Source organism: Podarcis cretensis, assembly GCF_951804945.1.
Source record: "Podarcis cretensis genome assembly, chromosome: 8".
NCBI classification, from domain to species: Eukaryota; Metazoa; Chordata; class Lepidosauria; order Squamata; family Lacertidae; genus Podarcis; species Podarcis cretensis.
In genome coordinates, this window is record NC_137177.1 from 51,869,038 (window position 1) to 51,888,364 (window position 19,327).

Genomic DNA, 19,327 nt, shown 5'->3' on the forward strand with positions numbered 1-19,327 from the left:
CCCCTGAAAGGGGCCAGCGAAGTCCACATGCAGTCGTGACCATGGTGCTCAGGCGGACTCCCAGGACTGGACTGGGGCCCTTGGGGGATCTGGGCGGGATTCTTGGCAGGCCTGACAGTGTTTGACCCAGGCCTCTATCTCTCCGTCAATCCCCGGCCACCACACATAACTCCTGGCAAGGGCCTTCATTCTTACTACCCCAGGGTGTGTCTCGTGTAGGGCTGTGAGGACCCTTTTTCGGAGGGGCTGGGGAACAACGACCCTGCTTCCCCATAACAGGCACCCCTTGTGGGCCGACAGTTCATGTTTGCGGGTTGTGTAGCCGGCGAATTCTGGCCCGGGGCTGCTGCTGGGCCATCCCCTCCACACCCAGTCCAGGACCCGGGAGATGACCCTATCTTTCTTGGAATGGTGTGCAACTTCTTGTGCCTGAATGGGGCGGTCAGGAAGCAGCTCCAGGCTCATAACCTCTTGTGCAGGTGCTGGGTCAGGGCCTGTTTCCGGTAGTGGCAGCCTGCTGAGGGCGTCCGCATGGCCCATCGCCTTCCCAGGGCGGTGAATCAGTGCATACTGGTAGCTGGTAAGGAAAATTGACCACCTGAGGACGCGAGGAGACAGCACTTGGGGGGTCTGCTTTTCGGGGGCAAACAAGCCAAGCAACGGTTTGTGGTCAGTCACCACGGTGAAGGGCCGCCCGTACAAGAAATCATGGAATTTTTTAACTCCCTTCACGATTGCCAGACCCTCCTTGTCAATTTGTGAGTAGTTCCGCTCAGTTGCGTTGAGTGTCTGGGAAAAGTATGCCACCGGTACCTCTCTTCCATCTGGGAGTTGGTGTCCCAGGACAGCGCCAATGCCATAGGGTGAGGCGTCGCATGCTAGCACCACCGGCAGCCTCTCGTCGAAGTGTGCCAAGACCGAGTTTGAGACAAGCAAGTCCTTGACTGCCTGGAATGCGGCCTCCTGGCGCTGGCCCCACACCCAAGGGGCCCGCTTGTCCAGGAGTCTGTGTAGGGGCTCCGCTACCGCCGCCTTGTGGGGAAGGAAGGAATGGTAAAAGTTCAATAGTCCCAAGAAGGCCTGAAGTTCAGTCTTGTTCTTGGGCGCTGGGGCATCACAAATGGCCCGTACCTTGTCCCCAGTCGGGTGGACCCCTTCTGCGTCCACCATAAATCCCAGAAAGTCCACCTGGGGCACTCCTAGTAGACATTTTTCCCGCTTCACCTTGAGACCTGCTGTCTGGAAACGGTGCAGAACGGTGCGGAGGCGGTCCTCAAACTCCTCTGGTGTGGGCCCGGCAATCAACACATCATCGAAGAAGGGGGTGACGCCAGGAATCCCTTTAAGGAGAGAGTCCATTAGATTCTGGAATATGCCTGGTGCCACGCTGACACCGAATTGCAGCCGCTTTACCCTGAATGCTCCTCTGTGCGTCACAATCGTCTGTGCCTCTGCTGTGGCCTCATCTACTGGCAGCTGTTGATATGCTTGGGCCAAGTCCAGCTTGCCAAAAATTTTCGACCCAGCCAGGGTGGCAAGGACATGGCTGACCACTGGCACTGGGTATGCATGGGCCGTGAGGGCCTTGTTTATAGTACATTTGTAGTCTGCGCAGATGCGGACTGAACCATTAGGCTTGACAGGTGTGACGATTGGGGTTTCCCAGGGGGCATTAGGCACCGGTTCCAGCACTCCTTGCTCCATGAGCCGGTCCAATTCCTCATCTATACGGGGTTTCAGGGCGAACGGGACCCGGCGGGCCTTGAGCCTGACCGGTCGTACTGCGGGGTCAAGCTGTAGAGCAATGGGGGGGGGCCGTATACTGTCCCAATTTCCCATCGAAAACCCCCGGAAATTCCTTGCATATGGCGTCCACGTCCACTTGTAAGCTAGTGTGGTTCACCCCGGTGACAGCTAGCCCCAGTGGTCCAAACCATGACAATCCCAGTAGGCTAATGTAGGGGCCCTTGACCACAAGTAAGTCCAGTTGCCGCGTCCGCCCTCGGTATTGCACCCTGAAGGTCCCCACCCCCATTGTGGGGACCTTACGTTTCTGGAAGTCCCGGAGGGTGAATGGGGCCGGCCTGAGTTTGGGACCCCCAGTAGGACACAGTTTCCTTAAGGTCCTTGCCGAGATTATGGATAGAGTTGAACCCGTGTCAAGCTCCATGCGGCATGGGGCCCCCTCTATCTGTACCTCTACATAAATTTTTTCTACATTGGGGTGGGGCAACTGGTATACCTGGAAGTCCGTGAGCTCCGTCGAGTTGCCTTGGTGCGTTGGGCCCCGGGACCTGGGGTTCTTGGATTGGTCATCTGATGCCTGGCATCGGGTGGGCCGAGCCCGACACACCCGGGCGATGTGTCCCATTTTTCTGCATTGCCTGCACTCTGCGTTGCGGAAACGGCAGGTCCTCCTCTCGTGACTTTCTCCACAGCTTGCGCAGTTCCCTCCTTCTCGTCGAGGCAGCTGTGGTATGTGGGCTGCTTGAGTGCGCTGCTGTACTCGGTGCACCTCCTCCCTGTCAGATCCTGAGTCGTCGGTGAGGTCTTCGTGGTGGACCCTCGGTTGGGATGGCTGGCTCGGCCGTGCCTCTTGCGTCGACCTCTCGGCAGCTTCCGTTGCCAGGGCCTCCTCCAGAGCGACCTGGAACGTTAGGTTCTTCTTAGCGTAGAGGCGTCGTTGCAGCTTCTCATCCCTCAGGCCACCGACGAGGCGGTCACGAAGCATGTTCTCCAGCTCTGAGAAGTTGCAGAACCGGGCGGCTTGGCGGAGAGAGGTCACAAACCCAGTTATGGTTTCCCCAGGGGCTTGCCGCTTTGCATAGAAGGCATTTCGACGAGCTACCACTGAGGGCTGTGGCGAAAAGTGCCCCTTCAGCTGTTCCATTATTGTTTTGTATGGAACAGTAGCAACGTCTTCAGGCGCAAGGAGAGCCCGGGCGATTTCAAATGTCTCCTCTCCGCAAACGCTGAAGAATATTGCCCTCTTCTTGGCGTCTTCTTCATCGGTGACCCCTTTGGCTTCTAGGAGGAAGGTGAAACGGGAGGCGTACGCTTCCCAGTCTCCGGATGCTGGGTTGAACGGCGAGAAGCTGCTGTCGGTTGCCATTCTGAGTTCCTTGTGTCCCGGAGCTGAAGCCTGGATACACGGTGCGAGGCAGCGGTGCGGCAGGTGGCGGTGCTGCGGTGCTGTGTGTGGCAGTCAGCTCAGCGGGATCCCACCTTCGTCGCCAGTGAAATATACTCAGAGTCGCAAAGTGATTTCATGCTCTTTATTCAGCTCATAGTGGTGAGGAGGAATGAATGTCCCCTCAAAGTATCTGCTTTATATACATTATTTACACAATGGGCTGCACATGATTGGCTAATTCCGGAATTCTACTGTAAGCCAATCAGGTTGTGGATTCACTTCAATCTGGAGCATGACTGGGTGGTTCCTGCCAACCAATCATACTGCTGCATTGTTCTAGGACCAATCAGACTGCTGCATTCTGAATCCTATTGTTCTAGGACCAATCAGACTGCTGCCTTTTGGATCCTATTGTTCTAGGACCAATCAGACTGCTGCAGTTTGGATCCTATTTGACTCAGTACATAACAGGTTGCACAATTAAAATGGATTAAACTGGGATTAAAATGGATTAAAGTGGATCATTTGTGGTTAAAAATGTGACAAGAAAACACAATGCAAATCTGGGACAAATGATGGCTCGAAATATGTATAATGCTAGTCAAGAAAATTAGGACGACTGCTTGTTGCCATATAACTGTCCTGCAAACAACAAAAATTCCAGTACGAAAGCTCAATGAATGCACCAGGAAGGTTGTCAGCAAGGAGAAGAAACGAGGGATAAAGTTAAGATGCAATGAACTCAAACTCCATTATATATGGGTTTTAAAAGCAAATAATTTTACAAGTTTTCTGAACCAGAAAACCTAAGACTAGTTCTTTAACTAATAGCATACAAATATAAGCATCTTGAAGCATTTACGATTACCTTATGGGTTTTATAGCCCATTATTATTTACGGCAAATACCATGAACAAAATGGGAAATTGGCATGGATTGATGTTTACTTCGTGATGATTTGAAATTCAGTCTCAAACCTACATAACATGTTAGCAGTCTTATTTGTCAGTTTTATCTTCCAATAATTATTTTATTTCTCTTTCAATTATTTTTCTTCCTATCTAGGCAAGCTATATAAAGTGTGAAATTCATTCAGGCTGAATTTATTCACAGCATTTGGTGATTTGGGATACATTGTATACACTATTTTGATTTTCAGTAAATATAATTTTAAAAGAAAAGGCGGGGAGGGGGTGAATGAAAGCTCAATAAAGACTGGACACAGCCTAGCCTCCACCTATTTTATGCAAGCAAATCAACCGGCCATCTGGAGAAGCCCTAAGTGAACACTGCTTGACTCCAGCCCACTTCAATGTGGATCTTCTTACCTCTGGGCTGAGGACAGGAGTGTGTGCATTGCCAAGTGAATGGTCTACCTTAAAAGTCATGCTCATGTCCATCTGTGCACATCATGCACACTGCATGAGACCTTTAGAGTCAGGGCAGTTTAGTGACTGGAGTGGAAAGCAGTGCCTAGCATGTTGGATTAGGATGGACAAGACCCAAGTTCACCCCCCACCCCAGCACAGTGAAGCTCATTGGGCTGCTACCATCTCAGCCTAACCTACTTCACAGGGCTCTTGTGAAGATAAAATAGAGAAGCAGGGAGTAATGTATGCAATTGTAATAAAAAGTTCTTTGGTTCCTTGGAGGAAAGGCAAGGTATAAATGTAATAAATAAAAGCAATGCACAAGATTTGCATTTCAGTGTATGGTGGAAGCAGCGGCCAAAAACTGGGAGAAGAACTGGTTGTCAAAATGCACCTCCTAATTTGGGAAAAATTCCACAGAGGTTTTAAGATTAGACCCCTTGCTTTTCTTCTCTCTCCCCTCCCCAGCATGCCTGTAAAATGTAAATATTTTTTGTTAGACAGTTAAAGTGTTCCACTGGCTGGTCTTAACAATGTGCAGTGTGTGTTTATGTGTGAAGTGTGTGTATGTGTACACACACATACACATACATACACAAAGAATTCTGTATACTGAAGAGAATGGTCCAGGGTGAGATGGAAGTGTATATTAGACACTTCTTGAACTTGGCTCAGTGCAGGGCTTTCAGAATAAGTGAAATGCAATTCCAGCATGCTGCCCCACTTCATAGCTTGGCCACAGCTTTCTGCACCAGCTGCAGCTTCCAAACCTTCCTCAAGGGTAGCCCCACATAAAGTGCATTGCAGTAGTGTAGCCATGAGGTTATCTGATCATGGGTTCCTGAGGCCAAGCTGCCCCTGTCATCCAGGAATGTCTGCAGCTGGTGTACTGACCACTCCTTCTGCTTAGAGAGATTTCTTTCTGTATTTCTTGTTATAAAAGAGCAGTCTGAAGCAGTACAGTTGGTTTACCTCCTCTGACTGCTTCCAGTGAGAAAAAGCCTTTGAGCCAAGATGTGCAGGGTTAATGTATAGCTGGCTTGGGAAGAGATCAGTGAGTGGTCAGAAGTGAGGGTCCTTTAACAGACGGGTTTGCACAATGTGTGTGTTTCTTGGTTGCCTGTTGGGATGACACTACAACTCAGCAATGTTTGGTTGCTTCTGAGGCCGCCTAAACTAGAAGATAAATGTGAGCTATTAGAAACCACACATGTTTTATTACAAACAAAGCTAAAAGTCATCCCAGCCCTGATATTACAAACGACAAAACCCAAGCCCTCGTCACCCTCCCCCGAATCATATTGCAGTTATCTCTGGTAATAAACGTATAGACACAGAGGGGAAGCCTTTCCCCTTGGAAGAGCTGGTTGGCTGGGCTCTTTATCCTGTCTAAGACTTTTATTGAAATTCCACTTGATTGTCAAGATTAGATGGCAAATAACTGTCTGCATTTATGGGGCTACATAAATACCTAGCATCTGAGAAGGAATTTGATCGCATCCTATGGAGATTTGTATTGCCCCATGTGGGGTTTTCAAACGATCAGCATCTCTCCTTCCACTAGGAAGTGGGTACCTTCAGTCTGCTAATATTCTTCCTGCTTTTCACAGTGGAAAACCCAGAGCAGGGTTTTGTTTCAGCCAGGCAAACACACTGTGTGGTTTGTTCAAAGGAGGCCAGCCTGTGTCTGTCCCTCCCACCTTCTTTATTTTGGTGTAAATTGAGAAGAGGTGATTGCTCCTTTTAAAATGTGAAGCACTAAAGGTGAAACCTGACTTGTGACCTGGAAAATGAGCATCCTTATCCTGGGTCTATGGGAAATTGTCTGTGTTTACTCGTCAGTGATGGGAAATGAATTCTGCATATGCCCAGAGACACTTTCCTTTATCATTGCATTTCATATTCCTGGGCTCAATCCTGGATTAAAAAACAAACAAAACAGATACTAGGACACTACTTTACTGAGCCAAGAGAGGAACAGTGCCCAAACCCTGGGGGAGGGGTGCAATCCTGATTAATCCTCCATGCTAGGACAGTTATAGTACAGGTGAAATTGCATCCTTTACAGAGGCAACTTGATTATTCAAAACACTGAATGCTTTTTAATCAGACGTATTCTTTGTTGGCCACCAATGTTCATTGTGCACAGAAAATAGAGTTGTTTGTGCTGTGTTTGTTTTGAGGACTAGCTGCTTGGCATAACTGCACACATATTGTTTGCTGTACTTTAAATTAGTACTGATTTGCACTTCTCAAACCAAGAACTGAACTGAAATGGCTACCCTTTGAAATTTTCCCTTCTCCTGATGTCTCACTGGAGTTCTCCAACTAATGTATGTGTCTAAAGATGAATGGATTAGGAGGAAATGTGCACAGAGATGCCTATTTGGCTGAGAATAACATGCAAAAATGCATTATATGGGGGGGGGGTGCTTGCCAAAATGTGTACTTTAGTACAAACAGCATACAAAAATTTGCATATTCAGAGAGCTGTGTGTTTATTGGGAATTGTTCCCAGTTGCTGGGAACCACAGGTAGGCAGAATGCTGCTGTTGTGCTTGGGTCCTGCTTCTGGGCTTCCTATTAAGGCACCTGGTGAGAACAAGATGCTGGGCTAGTTGAGTCCAGCTGCAGTTCTCAGAAATTTGCACTTGCGTGCTGATGAATTGTCAAGAGGGTTTCAAAAATCAAAGCAAGCAAGGTCTTCGTGAATTGCTGCTGAAGTGTGGATAACTAACTGGGGGGCGGGAGAGAGAATGAGGAGCAGTGAGAGCCAGACTGGACAGAGGCCTTCCATCCCTCGCTTCCATTCCTTCCCAAAGGGTGAGATGTTCCCACACACCTTGGCCCTGCCACTTCTGGACTCTCTGTCTCTCTCTGCCTGCCTTCTTTCTCTCTGGGCTGTGCCTGGTGCTGCTGCTGCTGCTGCCTCCTTCTCCTCCTGGAGCCTTGACTTCTGTTTGCTACTGGCTGGTGCAGCGGAGAGGAGGCGTGCGCTGCCTGCGAGGAGAGGCTCCCTCCGTGCCTGTGGTCAGTCATGAAACATTTCTCTTTTCCTCCGCAGATTACTAAGCAACTGCACAGCGCAAGGCGCTCACTGGATTTGCCCGTCTGCCTGCCTTTGCCTTTCCAGAGCTGCTACCAGCCTCCCCCTCCCAGGCCAGTCCCTCCAAAGGCTCAGCCTTGCAGCACTCTGCAACTCTATAATGAGGTAAGCCTCCTTCCCTTTGTCTCTGGTGCAGTGGAAATGCTCTGTGTGGTTGTATGTGTGTGAGAGAGAGGAGTACAGTAGGGGTTGAAATTGCAGCTCATTCCCTCCCCCCATATGTGAGGTTTGGGGTTCTGCCCTCAGATCTTCCAGCTTTTGCTCTCAGAGTTATTTATTCATTGTAATTTTTTTACAAATTGTGGTGCAGTTGTTATTATCCTCCTCCTCTCTGTCTCTCTCTTTCTGCATTCTGCAATAAAAAAAAGTTGCATCAGTATTTTGGCAGGAAGGGGGGAAAATGAGTTGCTCTGTGCAGTCTGGTGAACTTTTTCATTCAGTCTCCCAGCAAAAAAAAAGGGAAGGAGACTTTGCAGGAGTTAAAAGAGCAGAGCCAGGGGATGCGTCTCTCACGCACCCCTGAAATATTCCAGCTATTTGTGTCATCTCTCTCAGACCTCTGCAAGAAAGTAGACCAACCCTTCCATCTGCCCCCTTGCCATAGAAGCGTGTGAGTTCTTGGAGGAGCTCAGGCTCTTGAGTATGGCACCAAGAGGAGCTTGACTTGTGCTGCTGAAGTCTACCAGGAAGGGGGTTCTCAGAGATGCTTAGAGACCCCTCCCTCCTCCCCCCACCCTGTGGCTCTGAGGATGTGAGGTTGCTGGGAGGTGAGGAGTTAATACCTCATCTTTCCTCTTCTCCCTCCCCCTTCCCATCTCTTGGATTCATCTGTAAAAAATAAAAAGTGAAGATAGATCTGATCATCTGCTGAGCAGAGAAGCTGCATTTGATCTGAGCTGTTCCTCCTCTTCTTTTTCTCTATGGGTGTCTCTCTTTTTAACCCCTTTCCCTGATGGCTTCTGGTTGTGTTTAAGGAACCACATAATTTGCCTGGGAAGATGCATCAGTAACCTTAGATCACACAGGTGGGATAGGGTCCTACTTTGCAGAGCTGCCAGGGGACAGTCCTCTGTTTCAAAGCATCTTCTATTGGAAGGGCTGTGTCCAGTCCAAGTCCACTTTGAAGATAAGGAACCCCAAGAAGGGAGAGCACGAGGGAGTCTTGACGTTCCCCATCTTCAGTGGGTACCTGGGTGGCAGACAGGCACTCAGCTAGTCACCTTCTCACAGCCTTCCCAGCCCACCCCACCCTGGTGAGATGTATTGTATTTCTATTTCAATCATAGTAATTCTTTATAAATTTGCATCTAGACATACCTATAAGCATATACATATTTTATGCAATTCTGTGTGCCCTTTTGTTCTTTTTGTGGTTGGGCATTTGTGACTTTTTGGCTATGTGACACCTTAAGGTGCAGTGTAATATCTTAGCGCATAAATACAGTTAAAGTGCTGGAAGTTGGTTTAGGGGCAGCAGAGAGGATCCAGGATGCTCGATTCCTGCATGTTTCTTTACAGTGCCAAATAAGAGAATTCCTCTGAGCATGTACAGAGAGTGGACAGGGACTGCTGGCTGCCATGAACCTAGGGTTGGAGGGAGATTATTTTGATTAGCAAGCTGTTAGCTTGTTTGAATGCCAGCACCTGTTTGTTCATGGTGGTTTTTAGGAACTAAGCACTGTGACAATGAGATGAGTTTCCATCATATTGTGTTTTTCGCAGTTCTAGAAGAAGCCAAATAAAATATACCCTTGTCATTGCAAATGTGTACAAACCTACCAGTACAAATGGTAGATTGACAGTCCAAGCTTATATATGGCTGCTCAGAAGTGAGCCCCATGGAGTTCAGCAGAGCTTTCTTCTGGGGAAGAGTGTATAGGATTGCACTCTAACTTGTTCTTTCATTCAAACAATCAGGGCAAATGAACAAATTGCTTTGTGCATGACTAGTCTCTCCCATTCACCTTTTGTACCCACTCAGCCGGAGGTAAGCTCCCTTGAACTCAGTGGGATTCACTTCTGTTCTGAGTAGCAGGCACATCTAGTATTGCACTGTAAAGCTGTGCCTTTGCACTTTATTATGTTTCTATCTCACCTTCCCTCCATGGAGCAAAAGGAGACAGATTGTGCCACTTTCCTCCCTTTACCTGCGCAACAACCCTGCAAGGTAGGTGAGGCTAAAACATCAGGTCACTAGCCCAAGGTTGCCCAGTGAGCTTCATAGCGGAAGTGGGGAGATCTTGGCTCTCCCCAGTCCTAGTCCAGCATTTCAACCTGTCAACCACTGTGCTAGGCTCACCCAGATCAAACTCGATCTTGTGAATGACCTGGCCACGTCTGTACCAACCTCTGTACCTCAAATAAAATAAAGTAAAAAGCAAAAAAGCAAAACAGAGAATGGGTTGATGTGGAAGGAGAGCTTTCCAAGAGCACCTCTCTCAATGCCATGCAAACACCAGAACCACCTTTTGATTGCCACAGCCTGCAATGTGGTCTCTGAAACTTGATGGGAGTCTTGTGGGCCACTGGGTAGCCCATGTAGAAGCAGCCTGTGTAAGGACACCAATGAGTGGAATGCTGAAGGAACATCTATCCCACCATCCTCTTCCAGTACATGGTCTGGCTTTTAGATTCTCATAGTGCTTCATTCCTAAATCAGGAGATGCCACCAAGGCCCCCACTGGCCTTGAACTGACTGACTCCCTTCCACAAATGTTTGAGTCCGTGATTGCATCCCAGGTTAGGGTGGCCACTTACGCATCACCACCCCCAATGGAAATGCATCCTCAAAATGAAGAGAAAATATGACACAGACTTGCAAAAGCCAAAACCAAAAGGTGTATATGAACTTAAATGTATGGCTGTAGATTTAGAAATGCTTACCCTAATTTAGTAAGAAATGCTGTACATCTTAAAATGGTGGGAAACACCATGAGAAGCTGAGTTGTGTGTGCTGGCTCAGTCCACTCTCCAGGTGCTCCCTGTTGATGGGCAACTTCTAGTTTTGCCTCCCTGCCCCCAGCGCTCTCCCTTCGTAGGAGTCTTTATCCTATAAACCAAAGTTGGACGGGAGTGGCCTTCAGATCAAGGACTGTCCTCTCTCAAGTTGGACACATATCTGGAGTTTGATTGCAGGGAGGTGGAAATGGGAAGTATGATCTGCACGTGCTCAGGGATACTATCTTCCTTACTTTACATGATCCAGGGTTGAACTTCTGCATTGGTCCAATGCTGGCTTGACATTGTCAAGGGCTGTGGTTTGGAAAGCACCTTCCTGGGTCAAGTTCTGAGGATGTTTGACAACCATCTGTATGCACCCAGGTGTGTATTGTAGAGCCAGGATGGTGCAGTGGTCAAGAGTGTCAGACTAGAACCTGGGAGACCAGAGTTCAGATCCCCCACTCAGCCATGAAGCTCACCAGGGTGACCTTGGGCCAGACATGGCCTCTCAGCCTAACCTACTTCATAAGATGGTTGTGAGGATAAAATGAGGAGGGGGAGAAACATGCACACCACAATGAGTCCTTTGGAGAGAGTGAGAAAAAGCTGGTATGTGAATGCTATAAATGTGAAATGTGAAGCAGTGCTTCCAAGGAGACACCTTCCCTCCAGACCCTGCGTGGATGCTCATAATCCTGTGAGCCGTCTCCTCCTGCAGACGTCTCTGGATCTAGAGGAGCACTCAGAGAGATAAGATAGTGAAGAGAGGCAGACAGGGGGCTTTGGCACTGGGCCGCCATGAACCTGTTTTGCCTTTGCTCATTGCAACACTGTGCAACAGTGAACTTGCTGTGGTCGCACCGTTCTCTGCTGCTGCACTTCTCCTTGACCAGGGAAACAGGGCCCTGCCACTTCAACGCGGGATCCCCCTTTAAGTGACTTTCCATTTGCTGCGCGCAGAGTGCTGAGAAGTGTGGTTTTACAGATATCTTTTGAATTGTGAGCTACAGAGCAGAAAGAAAGAAAGAAAGAAAGAAAGAAAGAAAGAAAGAAAGAAAGAAAGTCTTGCTCAACCACTGTTGTAGTACTCATCATCCTTCCCTCCCTCCCACCAGGCTGGCGGGGAATGGGGGAGGCATCCTGGGGCAGAGGGATCCTCCTGACTAGTCACTTGGCATCTGTCCTTTTATGTGGGCCGAGGAGTAGATGGGAACACTGCGATTCAGAGGCCCCAGAAAGCAGTTTAAACACAGGTCAAGCAATCTGTGCCTTAAACATACCAATAAGAAGACCCTGAAGGAGATAAATGGTCAGTTAAATTTTGTTTATTTTGTCTCCCTCACCTCCCCAGTGTTGTAAATTCCAGATGTTTTTACTTTGCTCTTACTGGTTCCCCTCTGTTTTTATCTCCTTGCTTGACAGTGTGACCTAGCAGTTAGAATTGTCAAGCCGGGAGTGGGGAGACCTGGGCACAAACCCTCACTGAGCCACAAACCTGCCTGGCTCATGTTGGGCCAGCTGTTAAGCTGAACCCACCTGACAGGATTGTTGTGAGGAAAAAAGGGGCAAGGGGCCATGTCTGCAGACTGGAGCTCTCTATAAAGGACAGGATAAAAATGTTTGCCTGCCATGTGTCAGTGAGGCTGTCATTGCAAATCTTGTGCAGAGGAGCAGGGTTGGGCTTGATGACTTTAAGGACCCTTCCAGCTCTATAATTTCATGATTCTGTGATCATCAACCCCTCCCCCTTTCCTGGCCACAAGAGAAGTGGCAGAAACTGCTCACTGCAAAAGGCCCATTTGGGCCTGCTTCTTCTTTAAAAAAGAGAAGGGTGGACTCTTTGCCCCTCATAGATCAGGTGTGCTTTTGCGGTGTTGTGTTTCATGGTGGCGGCATGCACCCAGGGTTTGTGCGTTGCTGGCAAGAGCCAAGTTCCCACCAGCTGGAATGTGTCATAAATTACTTGAGGGTTGACCAAAATTAATTTTCATTTTATTTTCATAATGTCTGCTGCTGGAAACTGAGCAGGCAGCTCGGCGGAGGCAGCGGATGAGGCAGAGGGAAGGGTTCTGTTTCCTCACTTAACTAGGATTTGCCTTCCTCCCCCTGACAAACGGAAGGCAGCCCTTTCAGCCTCTGGATTTGTGAAACTTTCTCCGAGTGCCAGCTCTGCTTAGATGGGGGGACTTCTGAGTGTTAGTGGGAGAAATCCGAGTCTTTGGCTTTCTGCTTAACTCTTTCGAGGCTCGGCTGCCTCTGTGCGCCACCTTTTTAAAGGAAGAATTGGCAACATGCTTGAGGATTTGGCAGGGAACACTTGGAACTGAATTTCACCATGATCTAGCAAAGGATCAGACATTTTTATTCATTTGTTTATTTCAGAATTTATATGCTGCCTTTCAGGGCAAAACCCTACCAATAATGCAATAATGGAGAAATACGAAACTTGCTAGAACTGGTTGCTTTTTTGCTTTTAAAAGGGAAAGGGGGGAAGGGAAGGGCCATGGCTCAGTGGCAGAGTGCTTTACATGCAGAATGTCTCAGGTTCAAGCCTTGGCATCTCTAGGTAGGGCTGAAGTCCTGGAGTGCTGCTACCAATCAGTGTAGAAAATGCTGAGGTGGATGGACACAATATACATCTGATATTTCACCTGCTTTCATTATAGGGCTGATATGTTTAAACTTTTTGTTAGGTCAGGACTGTTGCTTAGTGGTAGAGCACCTGCTTTGCATGCAAAAAGGTCCCAGATTCAATTCCTGGCATCTCCGTGTAGGAGGGGAGAGTCTCCATCAGACAAGGCCTCTTTCCACCTGCCTTGCCCCATCTTCCAGCCCTGGGAGTCCTCATAAGGGAGCTGATCCTGGAGGAAGAACTGTGAGGGGAGAGACTCCATCAGGCAAGGCCTCCTTCCACCTGCCTTGCTCTACCCTCTAGTCTCTGCTTCTTAATGTGTATTGTATTATTTTATGTGGCTTGCCGTTGTTTTATTGATTATAGTTTAGATATTATTTATTGTAACTGTTGAGTGGATTTCTGTTTAACCTTTATATGTTGATATTATTATTTTATACTATTCTAATGATTGTTGAATGTTACTTTTTTATGTAGGTTGCCTATTTTAAAGTTATGTTTTATTATCACATTTTTGTATTGCATTAGATTGTTATAAGATGTACATTTTTTGTTTCTTCAGCTTGTAAACTGCCTTGAGTATTGTAAGATAGAAAGACAGTGTACAAATTAAAAATGATGATGCTGAGGACAAGCCTGAACCCCTGGAGAACTGCTGCCAGACCCTGTAGACAGTACTGGGCTAGATGGACCAGTAGTCTGATTCTGTATAATGCTGCTTCCCTTTGTTGCTAGGCAAAGTTTATTATTTCACAGACGCATACAGAGAACTTACAGTGGACTGTGCCCTTCCATGTTTATTAAAGCATCTCTCTACCAAGAATGGGCAATGTTGGAGCAAGGAGATGCAAGCTGATAGTCAGCTTGATGGCCCAGTAGTAGCAGCACATTCAGAGCCACCCTCCTGACACTGTCATTGCTGCTACTTACCTGGATGGGGTGGGGCAGCAGAGAAACTAAGGCCACATGGTTGCACCGGATTACCCAGCAGCAATCCTGCCATGCAACCACCTCCATGGAAGTAGCAGCAAGCTGGTGTTGGGAGGACAGCTTTGCTCCACCCCCAGACCACTACTGAGATGGAGAAGGGTATGGCTCAATGGTAGACACCTGCCTTGCATGCAGAAGGTCTCAAGTTCAATCCCTGGCAGCTCCAGGTAGAACTGGGAAAGATTCCTGTCTGGAATGCTTGCAAGCCTAAAACCCTGACAATACTGAGATAGATGGACCAGTGGTATACCAACGACCTACATCCCAATGAAGTGCCCCTTCTCTGAACGGACGTACAGCGCATAGATGGCTTTTGATGGCTTTTAGACAACTTAAAGGAGGATAAGTCAACCAATGGCTACTGACCCTGGTGGCTGTGACCTCCCTCCACTGTTGGAGGCAGCATGCTTCTGAATACCAGTTGCTGGAAACTGCAGGAGGAGAGAGTTGCTGTGGCGCTCAGGTGCAGCTTGTAGGCTTCCCATTGGGGCACCTGGTTGGCCTCTATGAGGATGATGACGGGTATTTAAAATTCTGCAATTCACAATTTCTCCTTTAAAGAACATAAGATATTATTGCTAAATAACATTGTAATTTTTAAAAAATGCATAAAATTAACACTGAAAAACTTTTGCAATAACTAAACTTTGTAAACCTTAAACTGGGCAGGCCGCAGGCCGGGTCTTCCTGTTATATACCTGCTGGGATTGACAAGGCACCTGACCTTCACCTGAATCTCATAGCTCTCCTGACAAGTGCTTTGGTCTGTTACAATCCTCTTCTCAATTAAGTAATCAATTTTAATCTAGAATTTAAATTCTCAAAACTTTCCTATTTGTTAATTTGAGCAAGTAAACTACTGCTCTCACTTCATTACAAACAGTATTTCTACCTGCAACACACTTGCAATTAACCTACTAGAAGGATTACTATTAATAGCACCAGTTCTCTATAAGTTGATATTGCTGGATAGTTTTGATGAACTGCAAAAGCATTTTTAGTTTGCTTTCTGTTGCCACCCTGGAACTTTTCTTTATTAGTGCCACTTTGTTTTGTACAATTCCTTGCAAATGAAGGAAAACAACGTTTCTGCTTGTATATGTTGATAATATAATTTTGGTTACTGAGGACAAACAAGATTGTACAAAAACTAGATTGGGTGCAGGCCTGGCCAGGACATAGGTGTCCTGACTGTGACAAAGGTGACCTGTGTGCTTGCTTGCTTGCTTGCTTAACAGCTGTTGGGAACTTCAGGGTCCCTGCTCTCCCTTCTTATGGTCTTTGTACTGGACCTGGAGACTCCAGTAGAGAGCATTCCATGTCAAGAAGGAGGGCAAGTGGGCCCCCTATCAAATAACAGGGCAGGAGCAGGAGCCACACAGAACAGGGCCTTTTCACTGGTGGTGCCCACTGTATGCCTCACTCTTCCCAGACCTGCTCTCTTTTGGCCTGTATTTTGGAGCTTTATAATTTAGGAAGACCTTGGAATAACTGTTTGACAAGTCTTATCAGTCGCTGACGTATGAGCGGATTTTATTTGCTGCTATTCTGGGCTTCTGTTGCACCAGGGTTTACATCAACCAGGATGCCAGAAGGGATACTATTTACGAGCTTTCTCCATTATCTGCACAGCAGGGGGTGTTCAGTCAACAGTGCAAAGGCTGAGCTGAAGCATTCCCTGCTGGTTACCTGCTTTCAGCAATAGGGGTCGCTATTTCGTGGCACCCAATTGTTTTCGTAGCACCCAATTGGTCAGATTCTAGAGCTCCCTATTGGTGCTCTTAGGTAATTCACGAAATACAGAGTCCATTCATAAAACACAGTGTTCATTCATAAATCTGCATTGCTACATACTGGGTGTATATTTCAGCAGTTGAACATACAGGTATATGGCCATGCTGTAGTGTAGTGCTTATGTGACTGTGAATAAAAGGTGGCTGGGCTCATTGTCTCAGGGTTGGGGGTGGGGGGGAAGAGGTGACAAAACTGATTTCCAATAAGTGCCCCCCTTCCCTCCCCCCATAAAAAGTCCTTGAGTCTGTATTCTGAATAGTGACACCAGGGACCTAGAAGGTGCAGGACTTGTCAGTCCAACCCCTGCAAGTCTCCTCAGGGCTGACCTTAAGGCAATTGGAGCAATTGGGCCAAATTGGGCCCCCTAAGGGGTCCCTGCACCAGGGCAATCTAGATGGATTTTATATAAGATTTTGCTGACTTTGGCTGTGAACTGGGGCCCTACAAAAAAAATAAATAAAAAAAATCAAGTTGCGCCCCACTGCTTCAAATTGGGCCTCACTGGCTAGCCCTGAGTCTCATAGTTGCTGGGCCCGAGTTGCCCTGCCCTTGCATGAAGTCTTGGGTTTACAATTTTGGGAGAGGGGAGACTGCACCACTGGGGAGCGGGAGGGCTGGCAAGGCCCCCTAGATTTAGAGGCCATAGGCTTCAGCCTACTTAGCCTATACATAAATCCGGCACTGACTGCCAGCCCCACTGTGGCTTTGCCCACACCACTACCGTTGCCACCATTGCACCCTTGCCCTCCATGCTAAGGCTGCGCCTTCACCGCTGCATTGTGGGGCCACTGTAGCTGCGAGCAAGGGTGCAGTTGCAGCAACAGGGCCAGAAACAGCACAAGTGCAATGGCAGGGGCAGAGTTTAGAACACCCTCCAACATTTCCCAGACATTCAATGAAGCTGAATGTTGGACAGACAAGAGAAAGTACTTCCTTCATGCAGAGCATACTTAAACTGTGAAATTTGCTTTCTGCCGGAGGCAGTAATGGCCGCCAACTTGGATAATAAGTTTCTCAAAGGCTACTATCATCATGGATTTCTGACTGCTCATTCCCTCATCCCCATGCCTCACTCGCTCGATGTCCATGGCTTCTCCTTCCCTCATCCCCATGCCTGATCTCCAATTTCAGATATTGTGATATATTGGGATATTGTGATGTTTAGCTGCTGATATATCACAATGCTGAAAACCAGATAGCACTCAACCCTAGTCTGTTTTTTATTATACCTAAAATCCTTTGCTTATTAGGGGCTACCCCACATTTTGTTCAAAAAAATGCTTTGCAGAGGTAACTACCATAAGAGTTAAAAAAAATTCAAAAGTAGGGGGTCTGTGGCTTAGCTTTTGAAAAAACTAGAGGTCCTCAGTAATTAGCTAATTGGGAACCACTGCCCTAAAGTGAAGCCCCCAAGCAGGAACTGAGTGCAATAACTCTCTCCTCACTTGTGATTCTCACCAATTGTTATTCTGATTGTTGTCTTCTTTTTGCCCTTCAGCCTAGTGCAGTGAGCATGGTGGCTGCTTCCTTGGTGGTGCTGAAGGGGCAGCTGCCTGCTTTTCAGTTGCAGGATAGGTCCAGGCAGGACACATCTCTACCATTCCATTGATTTGGAGACTTATAAGTAACATGAATGAGAAGTGAAAGCAAGCAGGGTGGGGGAAAGCAAAAATGCATTCCTTGTGCATTTCTTTTCTCAAACAAGACCTAAGAGACACCCAATAAAAATCTGCAGACTGTAGAAAACAGACCACTTGTTCAGCAACCAACCACCTCCTTTGTCCTGCCATGAACTCAATATATGGGCTTCATTTGTCTTGGGTTGCTGACTAGCAGCTTCTGATTCAGGCAACCCAAATCCCACCAGCCAGGAACACAGGAAGAGGCCATATATTTGTCTGTATACCTCTTCACATAGCACATAGTTAAACTAGGGAATTCCCTCCCACAAAATGTACTGTTGGCCCCCAACTAGGAAGGCTTTAAAAGGGGATTATTCATGGAGGGTAAGGCTAGCAATGACTACCAGCCATGATGGGTATGTTCTATTGCTGAAGACTGGACGCCTTTGATTACTAGTTGCTGGGATTCACAAGTGGGGAGAGCGCTGTTGTGCTCAAGTCCTGCTTGCAAGCTTCTCCCTGGGGCATCTGGTTGGCCACTGTGAGAACAGGATGTTTGACTAGATAGGCCTTGTCCTGATCTAGCTGCAGGGCTCTCCTTGTTTTCTTATCTAGACTAGATATTTCTCCTTTGACTGGCAGGGTTGCTACTCAAGAACCTTGTACGGTAACTTGAGACACTAGGCAGGGATTGAACCTGGGACCTCTTGCATGCAAAACAGGTGCTCTGTCACACTGAGCTATGGTCTTTAACTCCCTTTTCCCCTCTGCAGTGCTAAGGCTCTTCTTGTATTGTGCTGAATATTTGTAGAATGATATTGCAGTGCAAAACTGTTCTCTGTAATCTCCCATGAAGGTCACTTATTGCCAGACAGCAGAAGCCTGATTGTGTGATACCAGCCGCCTTAATAGCTGCTTCCAACATTACCTTTTTTGCTTGTCATTTTTCAAAAGTGTGTAGGGAGGTGACTAGGCATAACCCACCTTTGTAAGCACAGGAATGATCCAATGTAGGTATGAAGCAGACATTAGGTAGACCTTCTTTGGAGTTTGTGAACAGGGTACTTGGATCAGTACTAGTCAGTTTCATTTGAAATCTACCATGCAGTCAATGCAGATTCCTCCAGCAAAGCTCTTGAAGGAAAGTTCCTGGAAGCTGGTTTGCAAAATGAAATATTAGCATATTTCTCTTTGCAAGGAGCTCATCTGTGCTGTTGAAAAGCTCCCTTGCAAGAGATCTAGCAATTCAGGGCTGCACGAAGTTCACTTCACAAACTGACTTCTCAGGAAGCCCTTGACTGTGATGGTTTAAAGCAGGGCTAGCCCAACACATTTTGGCATCTGAGGCAGACCCAAAATGGTGTTCCTCTCCCCACCAGGGAAGGATGGAGTCAGGGAAAATCTACATCAGGAACAAGGGTGAGGAAGAAAGGAAGATTGACATTGGGATCTGCTGCCCCTGTGGACCCTGCTGCTTAGGGTGGTTGCCTCACCTTGCCTAATGGGTGAGTCAGCCGTGATTTAAAGATAAAACTCCAAATTAAGAAAAGTTAGTCCAGTTGTATATTTTGCATACATGTATGCAGATTGCAGAGTTCAACTTTTTGGTACAGAATTCTGAGTGCAGAATTTGAATGTGTTCTATATGCAGTCATGCCCACTGAGCATTTCTCAAATTTTACAGGGCCAGGTTTTGCCCTCCTAGCTTTTTGCAATGCCCTCTTTCTGCTAGTGGTTTAG

At 47.4% G+C, this 19,327-nt stretch overlaps 1 protein-coding gene across 8 annotated transcripts in view; it reads left to right on the forward strand.

Moving 5' to 3' along the window:
- The window catches only part of ZNF469 (zinc finger protein 469), a 281,476-nt gene that overhangs the window by 194,975 nt on the left and 67,174 nt on the right, over window positions 1–19,327 (forward strand). For all 8 annotated transcript variants that reach the window (XM_079988670.1, XM_079988668.1, XM_079988673.1 and 5 more), the window contains one exon: window positions 7,568–7,714. The gene's annotated coding sequence lies outside the window, so the exon portion shown is untranslated. The remainder of the gene's footprint in view (window positions 1–7,567; window positions 7,715–19,327) is intronic.